This window comes from Notamacropus eugenii, chromosome 4 (assembly GCF_028372415.1).
Source record: "Notamacropus eugenii isolate mMacEug1 chromosome 4, mMacEug1.pri_v2, whole genome shotgun sequence".
Classification (NCBI taxonomy): Eukaryota; Metazoa; Chordata; class Mammalia; order Diprotodontia; family Macropodidae; genus Notamacropus; species Notamacropus eugenii.
In genome coordinates, this window is record NC_092875.1 from 264,818,490 (window position 1) to 264,839,130 (window position 20,641).

The 20,641-nt window shown below is 37.3% G+C and overlaps 2 long non-coding RNA genes across 3 annotated transcripts in view; both read left to right on the plus strand.

Moving 5' to 3' along the window:
• LOC140501215 (uncharacterized) overlaps positions 1 to 356 on the plus strand; it is a 48,940-nt gene extending 48,584 nt beyond the window's left edge. Inside the window, exon 4 of the long non-coding RNA XR_011966099.1 lies at positions 274 to 356. This is a non-coding gene — a long non-coding RNA (uncharacterized lncRNA). The remainder of the gene's footprint in view (positions 1 to 273) is intronic.
• Positions 357 to 2,858: 2,502 nt separating this feature from the next.
• Positions 2,859 to 20,641, plus strand: part of LOC140501214 (uncharacterized) — a 47,269-nt gene continuing 29,486 nt past the window's right edge. Inside the window, exons 1-2 of one of the 2 annotated variants that reach the window (XR_011966098.1) lie at positions 2,859 to 3,393; positions 6,158 to 6,243. This is a non-coding gene — a long non-coding RNA (uncharacterized lncRNA). The remainder of the gene's footprint in view (positions 3,394 to 6,157; positions 6,244 to 20,641) is intronic. The other variant, XR_011966097.1, reaches the window with a different exon arrangement.

Here is a 20,641-nt window from a genome sequence, read left to right on the forward strand (position 1 = left end):
ACCTTTTTAAAAATTAATATAAGAGTATTGAAGGTCTAGAGTCTAGATTCTAGATCAAGCCTACACAACCTGTGGCCCACCAAAGGATTTCCAGCAGCCTATGAAAAATGTAGAGGAAAACATTGTTCTTGGCCATGTCTGTTGTTTCCCTCAACTTATCACATAAAGAGCCAATTAGGAGGGGGCACATGGGACTTTTTATCCCTGTATGCCAAGACAATAAATTTTCCACTTAACTGAATTTGTTTTTGTTTTGTTTTGTTTTTTCCTCAGGGAAGCATGCTGCTAAGCTTGGAGTTAGGAAGATTTATCATCCTGAGTTCAAATCCAGCCTCAGATATTACCAGCAGTAAGACCCTGGGCAAGTCATGTATTCCTGTTTGCCTCATTTTTCTTATCTGTAAAATATGCTAGAGAAGCAAATGACAAACCACTCCAGTATCTTTGCCAAGAAAACCCCAAATAGGGTCACCAAGAGTCAGACAGGACTGAAATGACCTAACAACAACCACAACAAATACCTCTAATAATTGAAGCATTGTTGATTAGGTTAGAGAGCAATATTGAGCCTTGTGAACAAGACAAATTAGAGGATGAGTTACTTAACCAACTTAGGCACTGAAGAAGCATTACCTTAAGGGCCTGACTTCAATCTCTCTTTTGTCCTAATTGCATAATATAACCTACACACAGCTACCAAAATGATACTCTCAGTGCTCAGGTGTAACCATGGTACTTTCTTAAAATGGTCCAGTGTTTTTTGTTTCTAAGATAAAATGCAAACTATTGATAGTATAAACCTTTCACACTATGGTTCTAACCCACCTTCTCCAGGCCATTGCTCATAGCTTTCCTTTATGTACTCTCTGTGCTAGCCAAACTGCCTACTTATTGTTCCTCATAAATGACACGTCATGTACCATCTCTGTAGCAGCTTTGGAAGGCACACTTTCCCCATCTCCATCTCATAAAATTCCTAGCTTCCTTCAACACTCTACTCAAATTCCCTCTATTATATGAGACCCATCCTGAACCTCCCAGTTGCTAGTGTTCTATAGTTGGTATTTACTTTTCTATTCACATTCCTCTCTTTCTCCCACAGACTGTTGTTCTGTGAATAGTAGTAGTAGTAGTAGTAGTAGTAGTAGTAGTAGTAGTAGTAGTAGTTTCTTCTTTCTTGTCAAAGAGGACCATGACATCAGGAAAATGGTGCCATGACTTGCAAGTGAATTGAATTCAGATGAGGGTGGGCTGTGCAAAGTCACCACCCTCACTCTCTCCTCCAGAGTCATCTGGATTCAGTGGCAAGATACAGATTAAGACAACTAGAGATAACCCAGGATGCAGTGAGAGACCTTGGCCTTTTTAAGTTGTTTCCTAGGTCTCAATTTGACTGAGGCAATGCACATTCAGTGATTAAAACTAGGTAAGAAGTGAGGCAAAGAGTGACTTCTTTTACCTAGTTAAACAAAAAAAATCAGTCTGGGAGGGAAAGATACTCAGGATTTCTGGCCAAAATAGAAATAATTTCTGTTTACACTCACTCTGTGTCAACAGGGCCCAAACAATGACCAAGTAAGGCTTGAGTCAGGACATGTTGTTGGCCATTTGATTTGGCTTTAAGGCATGGTCCTTAAGAAAGAAATCTAGCCTGTAAACCCCAAGATACTTGTGAGGTTTCAGTAATCAAAATTTATTTTCCTTTGGGCAGAGCACCTACAGGTAAAGGTCTTCATGGAGACAGAGGAAGAGGAGGGAGGGAGAGAAAGAAAAAGGGAAGGAAGGAAAAAGGAAGGAAGGGAGAGAGGCAGATGTGTTGTCCAACTGTGATTGGCCAGTTGGGTCCTCAGTTGGGTAGCTTCTACTCCTCATAGGTTGTTGTTTGTCCTTTATTCTCAGAGAGGATCATAACATGAGGAAGGTGATGTCATGACTTGCAAGTGAATTGCATTTAAGTGAAGGAAGGCTATACAAAGTCATCAGTCATACTCTCCTCCAGAGCCATCTGGGTCCAGAGACAAGATATAGGTCAGGATTACTGAAGATAGCCCTGGATACAGTGGGAGACCTCAGTCTTTTAAGCCAAGGTCTTTCCCAGGTCTCAGTTTAATTGAGGCAACATCCATTCAGTGATTAAGGCTAGGTAAGAAATGAAGCAAAGAATGTAGTAGCTGCCTGCTGGAGACCCAATCAGTCAGTGTGAGGGGGGCAATGAGAGTATTACTCTTCCTCCTCCTCCACCTGCTCCTTCTTCTCCTTCTGTGTCTCTGTCCACAACTGGAGTCAAACCTTTACATGTGGGTGCTCTGTCTAAAGGAAAATAATTTTTGATTGTTTATACTTCACAAGGTATCTTGGAATTTGGTGGCTAGATTTATTTCCCCTTTTTATTTAATCATTATATTTTTTCCAAAAGCTGTGACAATTAACTATAGGTCTCATTTATGATTTCTTGAAATATAGGTCTGAAAAAACAAGCTTTGAAAAAAGTCATTGTGATTTAAATGGAGCTGCTTGTCTCTGGCTTTAATTAAACCCAAATCACTCTGACTTGATTGGCCAATAATAGGTTCCAGCCCAAGACTATCTTGTTCTTTGTTTGGGTTTTGATGGCTCAGAGTGAATGCAAATAGCAATTGTTTTCTTTTGTAGCCAGAAACTCTGAGGGTCTTCTATTTTCAGACTGACTCTTTTGTAATGGCAAACTAGGCCATCTTTTGTCTCAGTTCTCTGCTAACTCTTAATGACTGAATGGGTGTTGCCTCAGACAAACTGATACCTGGGAAATAGCTTAAAAAGGACAAGGTCTCCCACTGCATTCTGGGCCATCATCAGTTGTCTTGACTTATAACTTGTCATTGAACCTGTTGCCTATGTATGTGACTCTATAGGAGACAGTGAAGTGATGACTTTGTGCAGCTCAGCCTCACTTAAATCCAATCCATTTGCAAGACATCACCCTCCTTATATCATTGATCCTCTTTGAGATGGAAGGCTGAACAACCATCTTCTTCCCATCAGTGGGAAGCTACTGAGGGCAGGCACTTCAAGGAGCTTAATACATGCTGAATGAATGACTAAGGTTCCAGCTTAGCTGCACCTGCATCATTCTTTACTTTGACCTTTTTTCAATTTGATTAATTGAGGCATATCAAGTAAATCCCATATGCAGGCACTGACTGCTACTCTGTGAGCTCTAGGTAGTGAAAGATTCAAAAAATCCAGCTGTTGCTTAGTCTTCACTCAAGAAATCAAGCCTTTTTTCTTTGCTTGTTAGGGTGGTACAGAAGAAACCACAACGCACTTGAAATCCAAAGACTTGAATTGGAGTCCTCAGCTTCCAAGACAGGTTAACCTCAGGTCTAACTTCCCTGAACTTCAATTTCCTTAATGGTAAGTGGGGGATACAAATATTTTCCTTATCAAACTTGAAGAATTGTTGTGAGGGAGGGTGACATGAAACTGTATTTAAACTCTACCTATTTCTTAACTATCTCTCTTATACAGATAACTTGACATACAAGCATTTTCTCTCTCTTACTATAGCCCTGAAAGATATCAAGGAAAAATATTTATCATACTTCTCTTAGCTATTATTAATATCTTTTTAGGCTAGGAAGGGATAGCTTGGTTTGCTATAGAAATCATAAAAAGAAGTTTCCCTCAAAAAGCAAAACCAAACAAAACACTTTCCCTTTACGTAAATTAATGGTTGGACTTGCAGCACGAAGCATGTGCACACAGCATTTACCTGTGTTGGGGATCATAGTAAATTTTTTTTCAATTTAAAGATTGTTTTCATCTGAAGAGCTCCAAGCCCTTTACAGACTTTAACTAGTTAATCCTCCCATTACCCCTGTGAAGTAGGTAGGTGGTAAGTACTTTTTACCATGCCCATTTTATAGATGAGTAAACTGAAGCAACTAAAGTTTACTGACTTCTTTAATAGATATTTTATAGGCAAGTAAATGAAAGCAAAAAAAGTGATTTGAGAGAGGTAATAAAACAAGATAATAGTTAAGCTGGGAACTAAATGCAGTGCTCTTTATTCTCAGTCCAAAGGTATATACACTAGACTTTTGCTTTTTTTCTTTGGGCAAAGATGGCATCCTACACATAAGCAGAATAGAAGGATGGCTTTGTATAGGTGAATTAGATAGCTACTTGCATATGTGATGTTATTTAGGTTTTTCAATATTTTTCTTTTCTTTTTTTAATGAACAAAAATCAGTTTTCTCTCCTCCCTACCTTGTCCTATTGGAAAAAGAAAAAAAAAAGAAAACAAACCCCTTGTTATACATATGCATAATGAAGCAAAATCACTACTCATGTTGTTATTATCCATAAAATATACGTCTCATTCTGCTGTCCTGAATCCATCATCTCTCTGTCAGGGGTAAGGAAGTTTTCACAGGTAATTTAAAGGATGCCCAAAAGCCCCATAGTTCTAAAAAGTTTCTTCCTAACTTCCCTGTCACCTTATCTGAAATGATCACAATGGTAATTTCCTCTATGGCAGGTATTTGTTCAGATGAAAACATGCCACTAAGGAGTCATAACACATTAAACATTCATCAGTCATTTATGTTTCCACATAGAATAGTTTATCAGATTAGGTAGCTGGTCAACTAGGAATGATATAATGGTCCCAAAAATATATGATAGGGAAATTTTCATGGAAAAAATGAGAGGAATTGGGGAAAACTTTGAACGTAGGGAACTTCCCAGCATTTTAGGCCCTGGTGGCCACCACAGTGCCCACAGGAGCCAAAGAAACAACAGGAAGGTTCTAGGTACTTGTGGGGAGCCTGTGGCAAAAAGAAATGGAGACATTTTTTGAAAGGTGCTTGGGGAGACCACGTATGCTGCAGTTTTGCCTGTGTATTTTTCCTGTATTTAAATTCCTGTATTGAAATAAGTATATTATCATACATTGCTACTCCTGTTTTGCATTCATCGTATAGCACTACAGGGTTCTGTGTGTGCCATTGTTTCTCTGTTGTGTAGTAAAGGTCATGAAGGCAGAGAATGACTCTTAATTAGCTTTGTATCTCTCCGTTGTCTAACGTTATTTATGTTTAGATTGTTAATAAGTGCTTGAGAGATGTTTCCTTCAAGGATAAAGTTTCAACCTTATCCTTTCTTGTCAACTTTTGTTGTCACTAATCCTATTCCAGAGCCACGCTCTGTCACGTCCAGGTTAGTGCAATAGGCTCTGGCCAGTCTTCAAAGGATTTTAACTTAATTAATTAAAGATTAATATTCACTATGTCATTACTATATCAAAATACCTACAATAGATCCCTCATATACAAGTTTCCATCAGTGCCTATTCCAATGCCGTGCATGTAATAGATACTTAACAAGTACTCATTGAATTGATTTTTCTGCCATAATAAGTTCAGGGCAACTAGATTAAGTGAGTGAATAATATTTCCACTCCCCCCAAACTTTAATGGTTGTTGTCCTTCATCTTCGAAGAGGACCAAAATGACATCACCATGATAAAGTGAAATCTCATTGCGTCTGATTGTGGTTGATCAGACCAACGCAAGCTCAGAATGCTCTACCAGGTTGGGCACAGATAGTCTATGTGAATATTTGGGGTGGATATCTCAAATTTGTGCATCGTGCATTTACTTTGTACTGTCTCAATTCTGCTTTGCTCAAAGAGCACAGTACCCTTTCTGATGGGGGCACACCATGCCGAGTGGTCCTGTGCCAATGTTTCCCATGTTGCACAGTCAAATCCAAAGTTCCTGAGAGAGACTTTGAGAGAGTCCTCATATTGCTTCTTCTGGCCACCATTTGATCACCTACCCCATGAAAGTTCTCCATAAAATAGTCTTTTTGGCAAGCATACATTTTGCATTTGAACAACATGGCCAGCCCATCAGAGTTGTGCTCTCTGAAGCATAGTTTGAATACTTGGCAGTTCAGTTCAAGCAAGGACTTCAGTGTCTGGTACCTTATCCTGCCAGATGATCCCAGAATCTTCCTAACACAGTTCAAATGGAAGCAATTCAGTTTCTTGGCATGGAGCTGATAGACTGTCCATGTTTCACAAGCATATGACAATGAGGTCAGCACAATGGCTCTGTAGACCTTCAGTTTGGTAGTCAGTCTAATACCTCTTCTCTCCCAAACTTTTCTTCAGAGCCTCTCAAACACTGAGCTAGCTCTGGCAATGCGTCCATCAACCTCATTGTCAACGTGTAGATCCCTGGAAAGTATACTACCAAGGTAAGTGAACTTATCCACAGCATTCAAAACTTCTTCATTTATAGTAACCAATGGTTCCACATATGGATGGTGAGGTGGTGGTTGATGGAGCACCTATATCTTCTTGGTGTTAATTATTAGGCCAAAATTAGCACAGGCCGCAGAGAATTGTTCCACACTTTGTTGCATCTCAGCTTCAGAGGCTGCATTGAATGCACCATCATCTGCAAACAGAAAATTATGCACCAACACTTCCTCCCCTTTGGTTCTAACTTCTAGCCCCAAACTTTAATAAAACATCTGAGCAGAGTTTACTCTTCTATGCTTCACATTGCAACCCATTTGTTAAATTCTAGTCAGTATCTATTCTTTATCTCTCAATGCCTTTACAAATAATTCTTTAAAAAAAAAGCTAAAGAAGAATGCATATTTGCATAGTATTTTGCAAAACGGTTTTATATACACTATCTCATTTGCTCTCCCAACAATGTTATGAGTCAGGGAAAGATCTTCCCATTTTATAGATGAAGTTAAGACATCTGGAGGTTAAATAATTTGCATGCAGTCACGTGTGTTATAGAGTCAAGATTTATCACCTTTGTCTCCTGACTTCCTGTTTAGACTGATTAATGCTCTGACTGAACATTCTGAGCAAAAGTCTTGAACCTGAATCCTCAGATTAATGGTATGATGCTCTTTGCCTGAGTCACATGAGGTCTTTTGGGGACTGAAGAAAACATCTAGTGACCCCAGCCCCAACCTTGGAGAACAAATTAGATGGTGAGATCCCTAGAGCATGGAGAAAGGCTGTGTGCTTATCCAGAACATAGAAGAATCTCCCATCAATCCTGCCTCTTGATTTAAATTTTGGCCAAATTTAAGGCAAATGAAATAAAGCCATTGTAAGTACACTCCCCTTGCCTCTAATTAGACCAGGCCACACAATGTGAGAGAAACCTCCTGCTCAGTCACTCAGGTACAAATTCAAAATGTAAGGAAACTGCCACATAGCAGATGAATTTCTCTGTCCAGAGCCACACTTCTCTTCATTAAAAAAAGAAAGTGTATTTTAAAAAAAAACAAATTGCGTTGATCCATTGCTTCCAGGGCTCCCAGTGCTGTCACTGGTATTCTCTCTCATTGATTCCCAGTTTGCTACATCAGCTCTGTTTTACTAGAGTCTATACCAAGCTGGACCTACAAGGAGCTTACAGTTTGGTTGAAAACAGGAAGGGGGATAATTAGAAGACAATGTTTTGGACCCAGCATGATCATTAGGAACGAATGATGATGTTCCTTAGCTTAGGTAAAACATTTAGCTATGTCCCAGTTATTTACTGACAAAGTCTTCTGACACCTGATAGATTGTTGTATAGCCATCTAATTTAGTGACAGCTTGATTTATTTTTGCTATCCAATCACCACATTATGCATGTTTGGAGGATATTAACCTGCTTCTGAAGGTATAAATTTCAACTTTATCCTTTCTTATCTATTTCTGTTGTCACCAGTTCTAGTCTAGAGCCATATCTTCTCACATCCCTATTACTTCAATAGGTTCCCGGCCAGCTTTCAAGGCTTCCATCATTCCCTCTGTCAAAGTTATCTACTATATTCATACCAGATTAATCTTTGTCATGTTATTACCCTATTGAAATAACTACAGTGGATCCCTAATGTAGAAGTTTCTACTAGTACCTAGTACAATGCCTTACATGTATTAGGTATTTAATAAATGCTTGTGGAATTGAATTTCCCATCATAATCAGTCTGAGGCAGCTAGATGGCCCAGTGGATAGAGTTCTGGGCCTAGTGTCAGGAAGACCTGAATTCAAACCTGTCTTCAGAATCACTCATTCTCTCTCTGCCTCAGAGAAAATAATTGCATTTATCTCCCAGGGTAGTTGTAAGGATCAAAAGAGATAATATTTGTAAAAGCACTTGGTATATTATTTGGTGCATAGTAGGTAGTGGAAAAGCTTTTCCCTTCCTTTCCTCCAAACTTCTTTGCTGGTCTCTAAGACTTTCTATAATCCATTCCACCTAAATAGTTTGTCCATTGTTAGGACCACATGAAATTCTCAGTCTAAATCTACACACTGAAAGATGTCTCAAGGAAAGAATGGATTTTAAGGACTCTGGAAGGAAGAGATTAGACATTGATGAATTCAGCTTGTGATTCCATAACTACCCAGTTTCATTGTTGACTATACTAGAGTATATCACTGAAGTGAGAAAGCATAGTGTAATGGATAGAAGATCAGGTTTGGACTTAGAAAGACCTAGGAGTCCCTCTTATTAATGAAAATGCAGGTTTTGATCTTCTAAAAAGCACATGATTATTTGCATTAAAAGGAAACATTAGCCAAAATGCAGCCATTATAATGATAAGGTCAGGCTATAGGTGTTCATTCCCTTCAAATTTTCATTTATTTCTCTTTTAATTAATAGAATTATGTAATAAAATGAAAACTAATTTGATTGCATAATCCAGGAGATGTTGAGGCACATCTGCTTTTTGCATGATCATTTAAGCACTTGCATGGTGCACTGGCACCATGAGTAGAAGCAAGAACTGTAGTCTGAGACTCAGAAAGCCTAGGTTCTAGTCTTTGTCCAGGCTTCCAATGGGTCTTTTGGCAAAACTCTCTGGGCTTAAGTTGACTGGGCATCATTTTTCTCATTTAAAAATGTAGATTTAGATAATTTTACCTCTCTCAAAATTACTAATGTAAGAAATTTGCTGGTGAACAGGGTTGGGGAGAAGGGTAGAGAGCAAATGACCCCTAAGATTCTTTCCTTTTCTAATACTCTATGCTTAAAAGCATAGTAAAAGCAGCAAATAGATTTCTGTCCTCTGAGAAGCTTGCTAAACCAGAACTGAAACACTGATATTATTCATTACTTAAGCAATAACTTAAGCCCTGGTTTATAGATAATTAGATATTAGGCCAAATATAGCATTAAATAGGATAATAATAATACCTTACATTTGCATTATGTTTTATAGTCACCCAATATTTTCACATGCATTATTCTATTTGATCCTCACAACAACCTTGTCAGGTATTAAGGACAGGTATTATTAATTTCATTTTATAGGTGAGGAAAGTGAAGCTCAGAGGATTTAAGTGATTTGCCCATGGTTGCACAGCTACCAAGAAGTCAGAGGAACTAGGATAGTAACCCAAGATTTCTAGTCCAAAGTTTTAACTGAACAAAAATTCCTGATCTTCAGTAGTCTGAACGTTAAGTAAACACCTGTCTCCACTGCCTTACATAAGTGGGAATGGGTAATGTTAGATCCTTGTGGTCCATGTTTGCAAGGGAAGATCTTGGCAGGTCCTAAAACACAAATGCTTTGAATGTAGCTGGATGATAATCTTTTTGTCTGTCATCTGAGGAACAATCCAGTTAAGACTGAAGGAACTCAATAATATTAGAAGGACTGGAATTTAAGAACACCTCAAAGGACCTGCTTGGTGGTACAGCACAGAGTCAGGAAGACTAATCTTCCTGAGTTAAAAACTGGCTTCAGACATTAATAGCTTTATGACCCTGAACAGGTCACTTAACTCCATTTGCCCCAGTTTCTCATCTGTAAAGTGAGCTGGAGAAGGAAATGGCAAACCACTCCAACATCTTTGCCAAGATAACTCCAAATGGGATCATGGAGAGTCAGATATGACTGAAAAATGACTGAATGACCAAAAGACCAAGCAAATTTTTATGTCAATTTATGTGTCTGGTTCATTGTAACAGAAAGATGGCCAGCAGATAATATACTTGAGGGAATGTCAAACTCATAGGGGATGGTAGCTCATGAATATTATACAGTTGTTGAGGAGGGGTAACAATCTGTGTTGGAGAAAGTCAAGGTAGAAAATGAAGAATACCCGCACTAAAGCAATGGTGGACCTTGAAGTACAGAACTTATATCCTAAATTATTCCAAAGTATTTATACAAATTGTTTCGATTACATTTTGATTGAAAATCAGGAACCATTTGAATCTGAGCAGGTTAACTCCTTTCCCATTATTAAGGATCCACATGACATAGGTAAAATGTCCCTCTGCTATTAAAACATGGAACAACTACATTTAAAATCGAGTTTAGCATGAAGATGGACAGTTTTTTCATTTGCATAACCAGCTTTTTGGTGGTTAAGTTGTCTGCAGTTCTTGCAGGGAGTATGTAAGGAACTCATAAAATCTTGATGATTCTCACTGAAAGGAACTAGAATAGTTAAAAGATATTAATATAATAAGGCAATAAAGTGACCTCATGATGCATATTATACTTTGTGGTTTAGATACTGGCAGTGAACATGAAATTATACAAAACGTAGACTGCAAAGTACCTGTGGTAGACACTAACTTTTTCTCTAGCTTCATGTAAAGTAAGGTACACATTAAATTTGGGGCTTTAACTAATTAATAATAATGATAATGCATAGTCTAGGCTCAAATCACTCATGACCTGAATAAAACAGACCAATATAGTGGACACAGAAATATGAGAGAGAGAGAAAAATGTGGATTGGAACAAATGCTTTAGCATGTTGAGGCATATTATGGGTGATGAATAAATATTAACCTATCAATCAAAAATATTCATTTATATCCTACATTTCTTCATTCAAGGAGGAAAATAGAAAAAAAAGTTTCCATATTTAACAAAATACTAATAGCAGCACTCTTTGTGCAAGCAAAGACTGAAAACAATGTGAATTTGATTGGACAATAGCTCAAATTATTTCTTATGAATGTAACAGAATATTATTTGTCATAAGCAATGAAAAATGTGAGCAATTTTGTGAAGCATGAGATTTGTATGAAGTAAGAAAAAGTGAAGGCAAAACCATTATAAGCATTAATGACTTTAAAAATGTAAACAATAGCTAAAAGGAGCTGTTTATCAATGAATTATAATAAACAACCTCAGACCTGATAGTGAAACATTGCCCTCCTATCAGGAGAAAAGTGAAGGACTACAGATGTGGGATACGATATAGTCTTAGACATAGTTACTGTGTTGCTAGACTTTCTTTAAATATTTTTCCTTGTTATAAGGGAAGGTTTAAAGGTGAAATGTTTACAGGGAAATGAGTGGCGCAAAAGGCAGTAACAAAAATCTTTTAAAAAACAATATTCATATTTTAAAAAAACTATAAAATTCTCTGTGTCAATCAGTTAATCATTAGACATCTATTAAGCACCAGCTCTCTTCCAGGCACTGTGCTAAGCAATGGAGATACAAAAAGAGGCAAAAAACCCCCAAACCAATCCCTACTCTCAAGGAGCTCATGGTCTAATGAGGAGACAACCTGCAAAAAAAAAAAAAAAAAGTCATATATAGGATAAATTGGAAATGCTCAACAGAGGGAAGGCACCAGGAACGATGATCTGGGAAAGGCTTCGTACAGAAAACAGGGCTTTAGGTGGGATTCAAAGGATGCCAGGGAAGCCGGGGTGGAAGTCAGTAGATGGAGAGAAAGAGAATATTCTGGGTATGGGGGACAGCTGGTGAAAATGCCTAGAGAAGGGAAATGGGATCCACTATAACAGCAAGGAGACCAGTGTCACTAGATCACAATGTTTGTGCTGTGGTATAAAATGAAACAACACTGGAAAGATGGGGGCTAGGGTGTTGAATATCAAAAGAGAATTTTATATTTAATCCTGAAGGTGATAGGGACCCCACTGGAGTTCAAGTGTGTGTGTGTGTGTGTGTGTGTGTGTGTGTATGTGTGTGTGTTTGAATAGAGAAAGAGGAATTGAGAGAGAGAGAGAGAAAGAAAGAGAGAGAGAGAGAGTAGTGATATGATCAGACAGTGCTTTAGGAAGGTCACTTTAGTCACAGAGTGGAAGATGGACTATAGTGGGAAAAGACTCAAAGCAGGGAGACCACACAACAGGTTATTTCAATAGCCCTTATTTACTAAGGAGGTAAGTGCCTGCACCAGGTTGGTGTCCATATCAGAGTGGAGAAGGGAGTGTATGTGGAGATATTATGAAGTAAAATGAACTGACATTGGCAATAGATTGGATGGGATGGGGTTCAGAAAGAGTGAGGAGTTCAGAATGATATCTAGGTTTTGAACCTGGGTGACTGAGAGGATAGTGGTACCATCCACAGTAGAAGGAAAGTATGGAGGAATAGAGGGTTTGGGAGGGAAAGATAATGAATTCAGTTTTGGATATATTGAGTTTAAAATGTCTGAGGGACATTCAGTTTGAGATGTCCAAAAGGCATTTAGAGATATGAGTCTGGTGCTATTATTTCTATTTTACAATAGAGGAAACTGAGGCAGATAGAGGTTAAGTGACCTCCCCATGGTCACAAATCTGAGTCTCTTGGTGGAATTCATCACATGATGCATCAATAGTGCACTGAAGGGAAGAAGCCATAACAAGTGACTCCTCTAAGGACACAAACTGCACTGTGTGCCTTGGTCACCATTGCATAGGTGTATCTGTGTACTGGTTACTGTGACAGTCAAGTAAGCTTGTTGGATATCTGGCATTGACCTATCATAACTTCTGGTAAAGCAGCTTGTGGGATTTCTCAAGTGCCCACGTCCCTTTCCTGGATGACACTGTTATTCTAAATATAATATTTCAACTCAAGAAACAGTCAATAAGCACCTCTCATGTGCAAAAGCTGTTCTATTGACCTTAGAGACAGGCAAAAATGAATCTGTCCCTGACATCCAAAGGTTTACCTTCTACTTTCAAAAGAAAGATATTTCCCCACCTCCAGGACAAACAAATGAAGAGGATCTATTCATAGGGATAAATATTTTAAATGGAGTAAAACCACTTTCTATTTGATATCTTTGATGGCTAAGTTTATGTGAAAGTGTCTTACACCTGAGTTATTTTGCAACTGACACAGTTTCCACTAAATGCTAACTGAACAGGCCTGACGGCTTTATAATCTAGGTCCTGTCGTCTGGGCTTTATGAGGATAGACCTCAAAGACACAGTTAGACAATACTGACAATAAACACAATTAATGAATTCATTGGGTAGACTGGGCCCAACCCTCATTGGCATTGTTAAATCTGCAGCTTCAATCAGTGTGAAAAGCCTGATTGCCCAGTTCCCATGCTAGAAGTAGAGTTTCCAGATTTACTCCAGCAAGGGCGAATCCTGTAGTTTACTTCAATTGAAATAAATATAACTGTAATTCTAATAGGAGAAGAAATTTCATATCTTTTGTAGGAACAGGTTCCAACCTCAAAGCAAGTGGTACCAAAACAATCATAACAAAACTCCTAACACCCAAACCCTGGCTTCCTCCAAGACGCAGTTCCAATTCCACCTTTTCCAACTGGTCTTTTCCCAGTCCTCCTCTGCCCCCTCTTACCAATACCTTGGCTTTGGAACGACTAAATTTATGTTCTACATATTTTGTATGCACATACTTGTTTACATGTGGTTAGATTGTGAGCCCCTTGAGACCAGGGACTATTTCTGGGGAGGGGGTAGCTTTTTTGGCTTTTCTTGGTATCCTAGTGCTTAGCACAGTTCCTTCTATATAATAAGCACTTAATAACTGCTTTTTGTTGATGATGATGGTGATGGTGATGGTGATGATGGTGGTGGTGATGATGATTATGATGCAGTATGGAGAGGAGTCCCTTTAAAAGGGATAATTTTCATTTTTCAGTAGAGACCACATTACAAAAAAAGGCTAAAGTATACCTACTCAAAGAGAGAGTTGGCTCCTTAGAGGCTATATGGTTAATTTTAATAAAGATCGAATCAAAATGGAAGACATATGGTATTGGAATGGTATCAGAAGTGGAAAAAAAAGAATACCAGCAAAAAAAAATGTTTTCAAGAAATGCAAAAGTGCTATGAATAAAATATGGAATGGTACAGAAAAAAAACCCAAGAAAACTCAACAAGATGGGTTCTCATAGGGTAGTATACTGTTTGTACCCTTGATGACACCTGCAAAACAAACGGAAGTTTAGTGAAAAAATCCCTAGGAGTCTGTAGACCTGTTTTCTCAACCTGGTCTTGTTGTCCCTTCTCTGGGGGATCTTCGGTAAGCAATGTCAATTCCCTGGATCTTGATTTTCTCACCTGTTACGCAAGGATGGCTTGTCAATGTCTCAGTTGTGGAAAGGTCAGAAATCTATTCTAACCCATACCTGAAGAAGAATTTTCATTAAAACTGAAGTATAATACATCACAACCCTACTCTTACAAGAACCCACCCAAAAATAGTGAGGTGGAACTCACTACTTAACAAGGTAGTCATTTCACTTTTAAATAGAGAGAGCTATTTAAGAAGTTTCCCCATATAATAATAATATTAATAGCTAGTGTTTTTTATATATATATATGTATATATATACATATGTATATACACATACATACCTATACATATATATGTATAGTTTTATATATATATATATTATGTTACCTCATTTAACCCTCACAACTATAATGTGGGTGCTATTATCCTCATTATACAGATGAGGAAATTGAGGCTTGGAAAGGTCAAAAGACTAGTCTACAGTCACATAGCTATTGAGTGTCAGAGATAGAATTTGAACTCAGATCTTCCTGACTCCAAGTCTAACCCTTAACCACTGTGCCACCTAGATGTACCTCAAGTAATACCAAGCCTATTCATCCTTTTGCAATTTCTACTGACTCCCAATCCTACTCTCTGGGGCAAAGCAGAACAATCCTCATCTCTTTTCTCATGAGAGCCTCTTAAATATTTGAAGATAGTAATCATATATTCCCAACCCCTAATTCTTCTCCTTTCTAGGCTAGGCATCCCAAGTTTTTTTCTATCAATACTTAAATGATTTGATTTTGAGATCCTTCACTATTTTGATCATATTCCTATGAAAACTGTATTTTATTGTTGTCCTCTCTAAAATATGGCACATACAATTGAACACAATATATTACATTTGGTCTTATTGACTTATGTAATGCAATGAGACTTTCACCTCTAAAGTTCTGGCCTGTATTCCCCTTTATGCAACTTACAGTTGTATTAACTTTTTTGTCTGCTGTATCAAATTGTTGACACATGTTGAGCTTACAATCCATTAAATCCCCCAGATCTTTTTCAACGGAACTACTATTTAGCCATGCCTCCTCAGCTATTATTTATGAAGTTGATATTTTGAGCCCAAGAATAAGACATTTATCCCTATAAAAATCAATCTTTCTAGATTTTTCCACTATTCTTGCCTGTTGAGACTGTTATCCAGTGAGCTAGCTATTCCTCATTGATTTATGTCAGCTACAAATCAGAAACTTGCCATTTATTACATTATCCAAGACATTCACAACATGACCCAAGCACAGATCTCTGGGGCATTCCATTGGAGGCCTCTTTCTACATTAACACCAAAACATTAATGGGTGTTCTTTGATTGTCTTCATTTAACTAGTTCTAAATCCACCTAACTTCACCATCACAAATCCCACATTCTCATGTCTTTCCCAGAGGAGTATCATGAGATGTTCTCAAATTCGTTGCTATAATTGAGGTATACTATAGCCATGACACTTTCCTGTTCTACCCAGACAATAATCTTGTCTAAAAAGGAATTGAGGTTAGTCTAGTGTGATCTGTTCTTGATGAGTCCACTCTGGCTCTTTGTGATAATTGTTCCCTTTTATATGCATACATATACATATATATATACATATATGTATATGTATGTGTGTGTATGTGTATATACATATGAGATATTTAATATTATTCTCTAGAACAGTCTTGTCAAACTCAAAAAGAAGTGAGAGCCACTAAATCATAGAGAAGAATCTCTGTGGGCTGCATATTGATTCAGAAAACCATTCATGATTATATATTTAAGTTTTTACTAAAACATGAACATACTAAAATCAGTTAGGAACTACATTTTCATTTAGTTCTGCCCAGACTCAGGAGTGTTACAGGCTGTAAGTAGCCTGAGTATGTGTGACACCCCTGCTTTAGAATTTTGTTAAATGTCAATAACAAACTTAGTAGGTTATGGTTTCTAAAGTCTGTTACCATTTCAGAAAATCAGGACCATATCTTATCTCCTCCAACCCTGCACTACTTAGCAAATTCTCCAGGATTTTCTATGGATCCTCATAATGGCACATTAAGCACATATACCAGTTCTTTCAGTAGCCGAAGATATCATCAAGGTCAGGTGATTAGACCTCATTTGAAAGTCTTTTTACTTACCTTTTTGTCTCTGGCCTATCTAGTCCAAAGATCATTCTCCTTGACAGAGGATAGATGAATAGGTTGGGAACAAGAAGTAAAAAGAGTTGAGCGGTTCTGCCTTCTTTCTTTACTTCAACTTATCCCTTGTACTTTGAATTGTGGTTAGAACCCTTCTTCTGTCATCTTATTTTCCCTTGAATATGCAAAACCTCCTATATTTGGAAATGAAGGTGATGCAAAACCAAAAATTTTTTAAATTACTTCCTTCTTGAAAGCTTCCCATTTTCCCCCTGGATCTCCTTTGAAAATCTTGAATTTCTATGATCTTACATATCTTTTCTTTGAACCCTTGTGAATTTACATTTTCCATTTCTAGGATACATGACAAACCATTCCCAGCTTTTCCTGTCTTTGCCTTCACAAATTCTAAAATGGAGTGATTACTTCCCACCAAACCTGCCATCACATCTACCCAACAAAACGTTCCTCCTTTTTTGGTGAATTCCTTCAGCATCCTGGGAGGTAGTTAACTGGGCCTTGGTGACTTGAAATCATCCAGTATAGCTACGGGCTATAAAGCAGATTATCATAAAGGTCATCTCCAGGGCTAATATTTTATAATTTCATAAATTCCCATGATACCAAGCCTCTAGTCAGAGTTTCTAGGCATGATGGGATACTGCTTGTTTATTTTTCTCTTTCCATATAAGAGTAGTCCCAATCTCTACTTCTATTCTACTTGGGGAAGTAAGTAGGTCATAATATTAGTGTCTCGAATTTAAAATGCCAATCAAAAAAGGTGCATTTATGTATCTCTGAATGAAGAATCATCTCTGTCTGTGCTACCATGAGGGGAAAAAATAAGAGTACTAAGGAAGGGTTAAGGGAGGCTCCCTTCTCATTCACCTGCATTGCATTGTGCTCAAGTAAAATAGTCACTATAAGAACATTCATGCTGTTACCTTTTTCCCCCCAACACAAGGCTAGAACTTTTAATTGCAAGATAATTCTTTTGAAGTCCAGAGACATTTGCCAAAAGCTTAACTACTACATTTGTTTCAAGGACTTTCAAAATACTAGGGCTAAATTGAAATATTTCTTCCTGTCATGCCCCTCAATTTTTAGGACAAAGTCTAACAGCTTGAGAAAAAAAGTCTGTTCCTGTTTTCAGTTTGAAATGGTTTAATCAAATTAAGTGTTCATTGAAATAAACAAATAAGCATTAGCAAAACACTGCTTTAAAACTCTATCATTTTGCTTCCCAGGAAGAAGTGATTGATCGTATTAATTTTTTGTAGAAAAAATGAGTGTACCAGGCAACAGGTCTGCCTGAGCTTAATTTGTTGCAGAATTCTTTCATTACAGGTTTTCCTTTTGGAAACTTGAATTTCAGAGAGCTTTATTCTCACATGTGATTTCCATGTTCTCCCTCCCCCAATAATAGTAATGCTACTTTAAGAATTCAGGAGACAAAACTGAAAAGAAGTGACAGAAAATATGTGAGAAATTTAAAGAAAGCTGGTCACAAAGGAGCTATTTGGACATCGTTGGATGCTAAAAAGACAATTTTTTCAAATATATCTTCTCTTAATTAGTAGCCATGTGGCAATCCATTCCATTGCCATAACAAGGAACTGGGGATACGTTTTTCCTTCCTTAAAAATGTACAGTTAATTAGGTGTAGAAATCAACTGAGCTTAGGAGAAAAATGAGGATAAGTGATGAAATTCTCCTTCAGAATGGAAGTTTAGAATGGATATTACTTGCAAAGAATTATCTGCAAGTAATATACATTCTTAACTTCCTTTCTTTCTTTTGTGTTTATTACCACTTATTCCTATGTATTTATATCTCCAGAGCTTGATACAGTGCCTGGTATATAGCAGGCATTTAATATAGGCTGTTGTTTGATTGAAATTCTCATGTGCTTTTTCTCCCCACAGAACACAGAGAACAAAACATCATCTGTGGGGAATTATCCTAGGAGAGAGATTTGGGATGGCTGTGTCCTGGAATGAGTCTTTAAAAATATCTTAGCTGAGAACCATTTGTGAGCAATCCATTCTGTCTAGCAGGCTCACTGCAGTCCTGAGTTAAGCAGGTTCAGTGCAGATGACTGAGCTGGAGGTGGTCTTCCTGGGACAAGGGAGAACCACAGAGTTGTGCTGAGCTTTGCCCAGAAGCTGCTAGGAAGGGCTCTGTAGATTCTCCTCAAAAACTCTGGTTTTCAGTGTGGTCAAAGCCACCCAATTTAACTAGGGCCAAACTCACTGAAAATAAAAATGAAAGAGGACCTTACTGTAAGCTGCAAGTGAAAGACCTCTTTTATGGAATTCTGTTGCAGAGGCATCACTGTACAACATCTCAGCTTGCCCCTTGGCTAGCATTTCAATATGGTGGTCAGATATTTCCCCAAACGACTCCTGTTTCTTTTCCCTTCTCCCTCTTTTGGTTGGTAGTGGTATGTTGATTGATGACAGGGGAGGGTGGTGGTGTGGTGTGGCATTGTCTATCTGGCTCCTCCAAAGATCTCTGCGTGTGGTTCTGGGATGTCTATAGTCAGCCTGAAACAGGACAAGACTTGCTTGTTTACATAGCTTTGAGAGGTTATGACAACACATCAGAATGTACAGGTGCCATGTAAGGGATGTAGAGACCAATAAAGATCATTGGAGTATGTTGTTTGACCAGGATTTTTTTTTCTATGTTCCCAAATGCTTTGATAAGTTGACTGGTGTGCCTTGCATGTGTCCAGCCCTTTCAGGGGTCCTTCTAAAACACATCTTAATTAATGTTAAGAACTTGAAATTAGAAAACAAGCAGGAAGATGAAAAAGAAAAAGAGAAACTGAATTTCCTAAACAAAGTGCTTATCTACTTCTGATGAGAATATCTTTGTGGGAAATTTCAGATTTTGAAAAACATTGAGTTCCCGGGGAGCAAGGTAATATAGAAATATAGCACAATATTGATTTAATGGCCATAATAACAATAAGACCATTTCAATGCCATTTACTCAGAAAAAATATATTTCATAAATATTATTTCATTTACTACTTAAGTTATCTTTTTTAGACAATTATCTGGAATTCTCATGCAACAGTATAAAACATATGCTGTTCATTTATATGGTTTGATATTTTAAGTGAGCTCAAGGAACGTAGAGTCCTAGAATCAGTTTGTTGTATATTGCACAAAAGCTAAACTTTCTCTGTGTTTTAATTGTCATTTACATAGAGAAATAAGTAACATACTATGTGAAAAATCTCATAGAATAGTCCAGAAGGAGTTAGTCAATGTAATAAAGTTAAATAAAGGTTTCATTTACTTTTTCCATTTAACACATGAGTCCTATTAATGAGAAGTAACAGCATAAGCCTATGGTGTTATTTCTATCCTATGGTTACCCTATAGTTCATTGAGTAAGTTTGAAAAATTCTTTGATACTCAGTGACTTCAATGCAAAGAGAAGAATGGATGAGAATGGCAAAATCAAAACAAAACCAAATGCCTGGAAAAACTGGATCAGGAAAAAGAATGAAAGGGATCAGAGACTACTTTGTTATTAGACTACTCAGAAGCCTCAGATGTATATATCAGGAATATTTTCAAGGAAAAATTCAATATGTTGGACATGGTAAGCACTAGCTATTATAACATGACATAAAAATGAAGATAACTATTTTGAGACTGGAAAGAGATTATTGCTAATATGAGAGTTATTAATGAATCAACTGTCTGTGGACAGTCAAACCATTGACATGTTAAAACAAAGATTAAAACGAGCACAAATCTAAAACAGTTACAAGGGATATGGCATATGATTTAAATAACTGAAACCTGACCTATTTAAATGAGCTGCTGATATTCTAAAATGTGTAATAGACAGAGGAAAGGATATAGACATAATCTAGAATAATTTCATAGAGAAGTTTAACCAAAGTAAAACAGTTACCATAAGAAAGTCAAAATCATCTAAAAAGAACTGTAGTTAGCAAATATTTACTTGACAAATAGATAAAGATGGCAAGCTAAGTGCAACACTGACTTTAGATTTTTCTAAATATTTCTACAAATATTCTAAAAACTTTTAAATATTTTTCAATATTTTACAAAGAAATACGATAGATGATTATGTCTTATAAAGTAGAAAGAAAGCAGAGAGAAGGGAAGCATGTAGGTAAAACAATGACCCTAAAATTAAACAGGGGATAGAGAG